Raw genomic sequence first — 9687 nt, 5'->3', positions numbered from 1 at the left:
GCCCTCACACTGCACCCAGCACCACCTCACACCACCCCCACTCACCACCCCACGGTCGCCACACACCACCCCCCTCCTCTTTCTCCCCTTCTTGTTTATTTTTCTTTTCTCCATTATATTTTTTTCCTAACTACCTGTATCCATTTTCCCCCTTTTTTTTTCTTTTTTTTTTTGTTGTGAAAAATAGTTCATGGGTGCCTCTCCACACTCGGACTATCTCTGTGTTGGTTATTTTTCACTTTGCAAGGGGTTGGGTAGCAAGTGAGAGTGGTTCTACACCACTTACTTTTTGAGATGCCCACCACGTGTTCGACGAAAGGTCCCAACCAAGCGGCAGCATGCTTGAGGTCCGAGCTTCCGCCTCTCGGTCGTCCCCCACTCAAGATACCACCTCCGAGGCCCCAGCCCCGCCTTCACCACGCCGTGGGAAGCAAAGAAAGCTCATATTGGAGACCTCTTTTGCCATCGACACAGTTTTTAAGAATCTACAAGCTACAAAATGGGCAGTCAAAGAATGTAAACGCCGTGGCCTTACAGCACTATTCTAGCCAGTCAGCCCCGTTGCGTATGAAGGCCTGGTTCTAGAATTTTATCACAATCTCACATTTGACTGTACTTGGCCAAGCATTTTATCCTCCTCTGTGGATGGCATAGACATTGAGCTGACCACCACCGACATTGCTGCTACTTTGCAATGCTCCCATGAGTGCTTGTTGAATATTTTGGCTAGGGATGTCACCCCTTGGTACTCCGACTTATCTTCTGAGCTTACACTTCAGCACATTGTGGATGACATCTACCATGGCACAAGCAAAGTTCTTCTACCTTCCAGACTTTGGTTCGTGGATTGTATTTTGTAGCGGAATGTGTGTCCATTTGGATACAAAACTCAACGGCGCGGTCCCTTCCTCGCGGCTTTGTATGCTTTTCAGAGAAGTTTTTGGTTTTCCATTCCTCAGCTCATTTGAGATCAGATGCACAAGTTTTGGGACGGGGCAATTGTGCGTTGCACTCAAGGGTCATCTTCATGGGGACTTCCCTTCCCTTTTCTCATCACCCATCTCCTTCAGACTCGAGGCATTGAGGGTACACCCGAGGATGGACCTATTTCTGCTCACCCTCAGTTTGGCTTGATCCAGTAGAACCAGAGTTGTTCCCACAATGATCCACCTGCAGCTGAGCCAGCAGAGAGAGAGAGAGAGCCGCGGAGACCGTCACTATGAGCATGTCACACTACCAGTCCCTTCATAAAGAGCTGACGGAGCTCCGATTTGAGCTTGCTACCTAGAGGGCGGAGGACAAGCGTCTAGCAGATGAAAGATTTGAAGCATAGCAAGCATTGCTGCGCTCCATTTTATCACGGCTGCCACCTGATTCGGGGGCATCTTCTTCCGCGCCGCAGTGACAGGTCAGGTACTCCCCTTCCTTGCATTGCTTTATTGTCTCTATCTACACACTGAGGACATTGTGTATTTTAAGTTGGGGGGTGTGGGCATACATGTTAGTTCTGAGCATGCAATTAATTTTCCTGTAATGGTTTGAAATTCATTGTTGGGCTTAATATAATAAACACATGATCACTTGATTAAGGAATTCAAATTGTGTTACTTTCATTGGCAGCATGAGATATTACTTGTTTCAATTTGATTTTCACAAGCACACTGGCATGTAGTCTGTGGGGCAAATCTAGAATTAGTGATGTCTGGCTTCAATATTTGGAATGTAGTTGGATAACTTATTGGCAAAATAACCTTGGCATAAATTCAAAAAAAAAAGAAAAGAAAATTGATCATTTTGAGCTTTCCACCAAGTAACTGGACCTCTTGCCTCATTAAGCAGTGAGTGTTCGTGTCAAACAATGAGAAGTTTGGTTTGATTGATAAAAACTAGTTTAGCTTCGTAGCCTGTTTGACCCGAGTTAGTAAGCCCTTAGGGCTGTCTTTACACCTAATACCCTAAAGCCGTCTAGTTTGGGAGTCATTGGCCTAACGCTCGATACATGGGTCAATCAGAATGCTTAAGGGAGCTAAGTGCTATAAAAAAAATAAAAAATAAAAAATAAAAAATAAAAAAAAATAAAAAAAGGGAAATTTTTTTTTGTCTTGGTTGTTTATCCGATGGGGAGTCTAATGAATTTTGAGTGTTGATCCATGCATGATTGAGATTAGTTTTGAAATCCCATGACTATGTGTTGAGTTCACGTACACTAGTTGAATCTCGTAATATCTCATAAATGCCATGTTTGGAGCTGATTTGTAATTTCCTGAAATTGTGAAGATGATGTTTGTTCTATTAAGCCTGCTAATGAATGAGAACCATGATGGTCATAATATTGCATTCTTGGGGATAACATGGTTGAAAAATGTTTGTGGGTATCATTCCTAGAAAACTCTCACGACACTTCACTCGTCCTCTAGGAAACTTTTAAGGGTTTAAAAGACTTGTTGCATACGCTAAATGCAACTGTACACCCCACGAAAGATGGATTTATCTTTTTATTTTTCAGTTTATTTTCCGTTTTGTATTGCTAAGGGACTAGAAATATATAAGTTGGGGGGGTGTGATAAGCGCCGAATGTTGCACATTCAAGCCCCTTAATTTACATATGTTAATTCCTTAGCATTGTTATTTGTTTGATTTTGTTTTGTTTTTATGTTTCAGGTTTTATTTGGCCAACCATTGAAAATTGGGCTTAAAAGGGCAAAAGTTGGAGCATTCTGAACTTGGGATCGAGCGCACTTGCACTCGAGCATCTGCGGCTAGGATCAAGCGCACGCTTGCACTCGCGCACACATCAGCTAAGCTCGAGCGCACTGCGCTCGAGCACATACCCTTCGGATCGAGCGCACACGGGCGTACAGTGCATGGCAAGAATCCTTTTCCAGCTTGGACTTGATTTTCAGTCTCCCAATTGGACTAGGAGACTGACCTCTGGTTTTCCCAGGGTTTTTAGGGTTCTCCTAATCCCTATAAATAGAGCTCTAAATATTGTAAATAGACACACCGCTTCTAGAGTTAAAAAAATCAGAAAATTGTCTTTAGAGCTTAGAAGATCATGAGCGGCTAAACCAATTGTGGGGTATTGATGTAACCCTTTCCAAGCACAATGATTTGATTGTGTTTAATTTCTAGTTTTTCAATTTATGCATGTTGATTGTATAACTCTGAGGATTGCTACAATTCATTTCTGTTCTTCATATTAAATGCAATTGTTCTTAATTTCCAACTCAATATTAGTAAAATTCTTATCCTGTCTTAGAAAGTACTTTACTATTATTGAACTCAAATCATTCTTATTTTCTGTGATTATAAAAATGATGGTTATACAATGGTTTTTAATTGACATGCAATCAATATGGTTAGATAGACCATACCTAGGAAAGACGGATCATACTACACCCTAGTTTAGTGTAATTTAGGTAGACGATCCGTGCCAACCGAAGATGGGTTATGCTATTCCATTGATTGTATGAAACTTATTAAATAATTAAATAATTCATACTTAGGGAAGACGGGTCGCACCACATCTTAGTGGTTAGGTGGACAATCCGTGCTAACCGAAGATGAATTATTTTTATTCTTCAATAATGTGTTTTCTTGTTTAATTTATAACATGTATAGAATGAATTGCTAGAATTAAATATGGTTAACCATTAATGTGCGGATAGTGGTGAAGTCAATACCTTACTCTTTCTCTCATATATTTACTCTTTTTATTTCCATTTATTTTATGCACTTTAAATTAACACAAACAAATCATTCTCTTTTGAATTAAGTTAATTTTAATCTTTCAAATTTTGATAATAAAATCCCTACAGTCTTTGAGGATTGACACCCTCAATATTGCCCTATCCTACGGGATTCGTACTATTGCGAGTGGTACTTTTATAATTGATATTTTTTGTCACAAAAATACCACATCAGCATAATTTAACAACACTTAAAGGAATTAACACATATAAGTTTAATGGCTAAAATATGAATATTTTGGCACTTAACACATCCCCAAACTTACATGTTGCTAGTCCCTTAGCAATACAAAACTAAAAACAAAATGAAAAATAGAAAATAAAAAGATAAATCTATCTTTCGTGGGATGTACGATTGCATTTAGCATATGCAACAAGCCTTTTAAACCCCTAAGAATTCTCTAGAGGACGAGTGAAGTCTCGTGAGGGTTTTCGAGAAATGATACCCACAAACATCATGCAAGAGTTCATGTTATTCAAAAATTAAGGTATCACTCAAAACCATGATTTTCATTCATTAGTAAGCTTAAAAAGATAAACTACATCTTCACAATGAATTGAAATTTTAAAATTCAATTACTTATAAAAGACATGCTAAGGTATCACAAGTTTGAAATAGTGTAAAGTGAACTAGCATATAAATATGAAGCTTTCAATTATTTCCAATGTGCAATGTCTCAATATCTCAAAGTTCACTAAAATCCCTATTAAAATGAATAACAATGGCATATTTTTTTTTTCTTTTTTTTTTTCTTCTTCTTCTTCTTCTTCTTTTTCTTTTTCGTCAGGTTGTGCAATGTCTGGTTCCCTTAAGCTTTTTAATTGACCCATGTAACGAGTGTTAAGTCAATGACTCCCAAACCAAATGGTTTTAGGGCAGTAGGTGTAGAGATACCCCTAGGACGTACTAACTCGAGTCAAAAAGGCTACGAAACCAAACTAACCATGAAATTAACCCAATAAAAAATTTTCACCTTTTGACGTGAACACTCAATGCTTTGAGGCAAGGGATCCAGTTACTTAGTGAAAAGCTCATCAATGAGCATATATATATATATATGCCAAAGTATCCATCTAATAAATCATCCAATTTCACTCAAGACATAGAAACACACACATCAGACTTCATGTCATACCCCACAAATTATGTGCTAATGTGCTTGTGTAAGATCAGATCAAACATGTGAATTTTCAACTGTCCTAAGCAAGTAACCAAACTGAAAAACTCAATTATCAGATCATGTGTTCAAAATTTTAAGCTCATCAATGAAATCAAATCACAATTCTTAAGATCAACCAAAATTTTAAGGCAACATGAACATGCATAATTTTTTTTTTTTTTAACAACACAAAACAAAGCAAACAACATGAAATTGGGACAAAGTGTGTGTAAAGTGTTCCCATACCCCCAAACTTAAATGACACATTGTCCCCAATGTGTGTATAACATGGAAAGAATTTACCTGGGATATGGACGAAATTGGATGGGATAGCATGGCTTATGGCACCCCCCAAACTTGAATTGAAGCACATTTGTCCCTGCAAAATAAAACACTAAAACAAATAAAAGGAAACAAAAACAAAACTAAAGACAAACATAAAAATAAATTAAAAAAAAAACAAGTAAAAAAAAATATTAATAGGATAAACTATGAGATGCCTCCCATGAGCGCTAAGTTTAACGTCTTTAGCCAGACTGTACAGTAGCTTCAGTACTGCTAGATGGAGGTGCGCTCAATTGCACTGCCGCATGGTAGCTCAAAGTTGTAGACAAAAACAGAGAAAAATTAAAACCACAATATATATATATATATATTGTGGTTTTATATATATAAACTAACAGACTTTAAAAACAGAAACATAAAACAAAGGGCAAAATAAAAGAAAAGAAAAAACAAAAACAAAAATAATAAAAATAAAAATGAAAAATAAAAGCAAAATTGAAATCAGCAGCTTCAATATTGCTGTCTGGCTGTGTGCTTGATCGCACAGCTGCGCTCGAGCGCACTGTCACAAAACATAAGCATATAAAGCTTCACAGGTAGTAGTGCGCTAGATCGCAGTGAGACTGCGCTCGATCGCACTGCCGTAAATTAAATCGAATTTGCGAATGGAAACAGACACGAAGAACAAAAAATAAAAATTCAACAAAGATAATCTGAAACATAAAACAAATAAAATTTAAAACTAAACAAAACAAAGAAAGAAAAATAAATAAATAAATAAAAGAAACTAAATTAAACTAAAGGAAAAAATTTCTAGACATAATTTAACACAATCCCCGGCAACAGCGCTAAAAACTTGTTGTGCAATTATCTACCTAAATTAATAGGCAAATAGTTGTACATTTTACTCGCAAGTGCATAAGATCAAACGATAGTATAGCAGGCAAATACGAGATCATTCCCACGAGGATTGGTAAATTATGTTTATAAGTAGGTTCCTATTTAATTAAACATATAAAATTCAATTATCACGATTGAATTTAATATAAAGAAATAAAATAAAAGATAAACTAAAACTAAAAAGGATTAGGGTTTTGATATCCACCACTAATCATACTAATTAAGATAACAATATGCCAATGCGTCAATCATACTGGTATATTTAATATTTGCCAACCTAAGGGCATGTGTGTATACTCCTTAAGCTATAGATTTTCCTAAGCAACAAATTAAGCATGGGTGTATTCTCTAATTCTTTTCTTTCTTAAAGGATTTAGCATGGGTGTATACTAAGTTGTTCTTTAAGAAAGCATAAATCTATGGAAATCGACAAGCACATGAGGCCTAGGGCATGGGTGTATACTCCCGGTTCCCCATGTTGATTAACTCAAGAATCCGGAGTAGATATCTTTTGTTACTCTTGTTAAACCCATGACTCGGTCATCCAAATTGATTTAACTAACTAGTCCATACCATATGCATATGTTGATCTGGCACACACATATGAGGAATACAAGATAACATGAATTTATCAAGTTAAATACATTAAAATATAATTGTAGCAAAGGCGCCAATATTGCAATCTCAAATAGACATGATTAGGGTTTCATGGTTTTGAGTGATACCTTAATTTTTGGATAACATGAACTCTTGCATGATGTTTGTGGGTAAATTCCTGGAAAACCCTCACGAGACTTCACTCGTCCTCTAGGGAATTCCTAGGGGTTTAAAAGGCTTGTTGTATATGCTAAATGCAATCGTACATCCCACGAAAGATGGATTTATCTTTTTGTTTTCTGTTTTTCATTTTGTTTTTAGTTTTGTATTGATAAGGGACTAGCAACATGTAAGTTTGGGGGTGTGTTAAGTGCCAAAATATTCATGTTTTAGCCCTTAAGCTCAGATGTGTTAATTCCTTAAGTGTTGTTAATTTATGCTATTTTAGTTATTTTATGTGTTTTCTTTGTTTTTGTAGGTCCTTGGAAGAAAAGAAAGCAATCTCAGGAGTTTCGGGCTTAAATAGCGATTTTGGAAAAACCTGAAGGCTCTGGTAGTGCGATCGATCGCAGGGGAGCTGCGATTGAGTGCACTACAGGCGAAGACCACGAGCACAAGGCACTTGCGATCGAGCGCCCAGAACAAGAGGATCGATCGCAGTCCTGTGATCGATCGCACATGGGTTGCGATCGAGTGCACCCATGCGTGAGGAGCAAGCCAACCGCCAGCCTTGATATGGAAAGTGTAATTTCTAGGGTTTTGTCACTTTGTGCGAACTAGGGCTCAAACCCTACGATTTTTAGGGTTTCTAGAGTATTCATAAGGCTTATGAATAGACCTTTAAACCTCTAGAATAGACACACAATTTCCAAGGAGAAGAATTGGAGCTCTTCAAGTTCAAGTTTCGGGTTTATTCTTTTCCTTTCTATTTTATTTTATGAAAATGTTTAACATCAAACTCATGTGTAACTAATTTATTTAGTAGGGCTAGATTGAAGCCCTAGTTATGTTTAGTTAATATTCAATATTGGCGTCTTTATGATGATCATGTTGTGATATTTAACTTGATTGATTTCTACTTTCATGAATTCCTCATATGTGTTTGTCTGATCAACATATGCATGTGGTATGGACTAGTTAGTTAAATCAATTTGGATGACCGAGTCCTGCGTTTAATAAACGTAACAGAAAAAATCCACACCGGGTTCTTGGGTTAATCAACATGGAAAACCGGGAGTATACACCCATGCCCTAGGCCTCATGTGTTTGTCGATTTCCACAGAATCATGTTTTCTTAAAGAACAACTTAGTAGACACACATGCTAAATCCTTTAAGAAAGAAAAGAGTTAGAGTATACACCCATGTCTAGCTCGTTGCTTAGGAAAATCTATAGTTTAAGGAGTATACACCCATGCCCTTAGGTTGACAAACATTAGATATACATAACATGATCAAAATATTGACATATTGTTATATTATCTAAATAAAATTAGTGGTGGATATCAAAGCCCTTCCTTTTTTATTATTATTAACTCAAAATCAATCTTTGTTTTATTTTACTTTTGGAATTTATTCTAAGCAAAATTTAGCAATCCTCGTGGGAATGATCCTGTATTTGCATCATATACTACTATGTTGACCTTGTGTACTTGCGGGTAAAACGTACAATTATTTGCCTATTAATTTAGGTAGATATTTGCACAACAATCATATCTGCAGTTCTGTGATCAGATGGCTGCCATGCAGAAGACATTAAATATGATTGTAAACTCTATGACTACTCAGAACATCTCTCCCATTTAGCCAGCCACCCAACTCCAGGTATGTGCCATATCTTCTCATTCTGATCATGCTATTGAAACTTGTCCTTTGTATTCATCTGCAGCTCATGAGCAAGAGTCAAGGCTGGATAACCTGGCGAGTATGTTATGCATCCTAGTAACTTTGCAACAGCAATTTATGACTGATAAAAAACAAATCAATACAAGGACCGATCAAGCTATTCAAAGACTGGAAGTACAAATGGGACAATTGGCCATGAAGCTAAGTGCACCTCCCATCAATTGGCCTCAACAATACCAAGAAGAAGAGTGTCAAAGGCAGTTGATGGAAAACACTAATGGACAATACATGTTGGAAGAGTGCACCTACTATCATGCGCAAGCTGTCACACTAAGGAGTGAAGAGGTGGTTGAAAATCAAGTTGAAGAGGGGAAGGAGGAGCAAACCGAAGTTCCACAGGAGCCACATCAGGAAAGAGAAGAAAGCACTAAAATTTTTTCAACATTAGCTCATGTTCCTGAAACACCAAGAGACCAGAAGAGAAGTCTGTTAGAGCTACTACAAGAGCAAATTGAGGACATCAAGATAGATAAGCTTCCTGAGTTTTCTTCCTACTTTATTCCAGTTCATGATTCCCCACCGGATGAGAAACTGTTTGAGAAAACTCAAAGTGGTCCTCCCCGATCTATAGACATTCGGAAGCATCTTGCAATAGGAAGAATTCATTCCTTTTGGTGCAAGAGAAGAAAAGACTGGTGCTTCAAGTTTAAAATGTCATAGTTTGGCTGAAGATGTTAAACTTAGCGCTCATGGGAGGAACCCCATAGTTTATCCTGTTATTTTTCTATTTATTTTTGCCTTTAGTTTTATTTTTGTTTCCTTTTTATTTGTTTAGTGTTTTATTTTGCAGGAACAAGTGTGCTTCAGTTCAAGTTTGGGGGTGTGCTATGAGCCATGCTATTCCAGACAATTTCATCCATAGCCCGTGTAAATTCTTTCCATGTTATAGATACATTGGGGACAATGTGTAATTTAAGTTTGAAGGTATGTGAGACATTTTACACACACTTTGTCCCAATTTTATTTTATTGTGAAAAGAAAAAAAAAAATTCTCCCAGTTTTATTTTATTTTTATTTTTTGTAAAAAAAAAACAAAACAAAAATATATGCATATTCATGTTTGTCATAAAATTTTGGTTGATCTTAAAAATTG

The sequence above is a fragment of the Corylus avellana genome, chromosome ca2, assembly GCF_901000735.1.
Source record: "Corylus avellana chromosome ca2, CavTom2PMs-1.0".
In the NCBI taxonomy this organism is placed as follows: domain Eukaryota; kingdom Viridiplantae; phylum Streptophyta; class Magnoliopsida; order Fagales; family Betulaceae; genus Corylus; species Corylus avellana.
The sequence above is the reverse complement of the archived record's forward strand: the minus strand, read 5'-3'. Positions refer to the sequence as shown.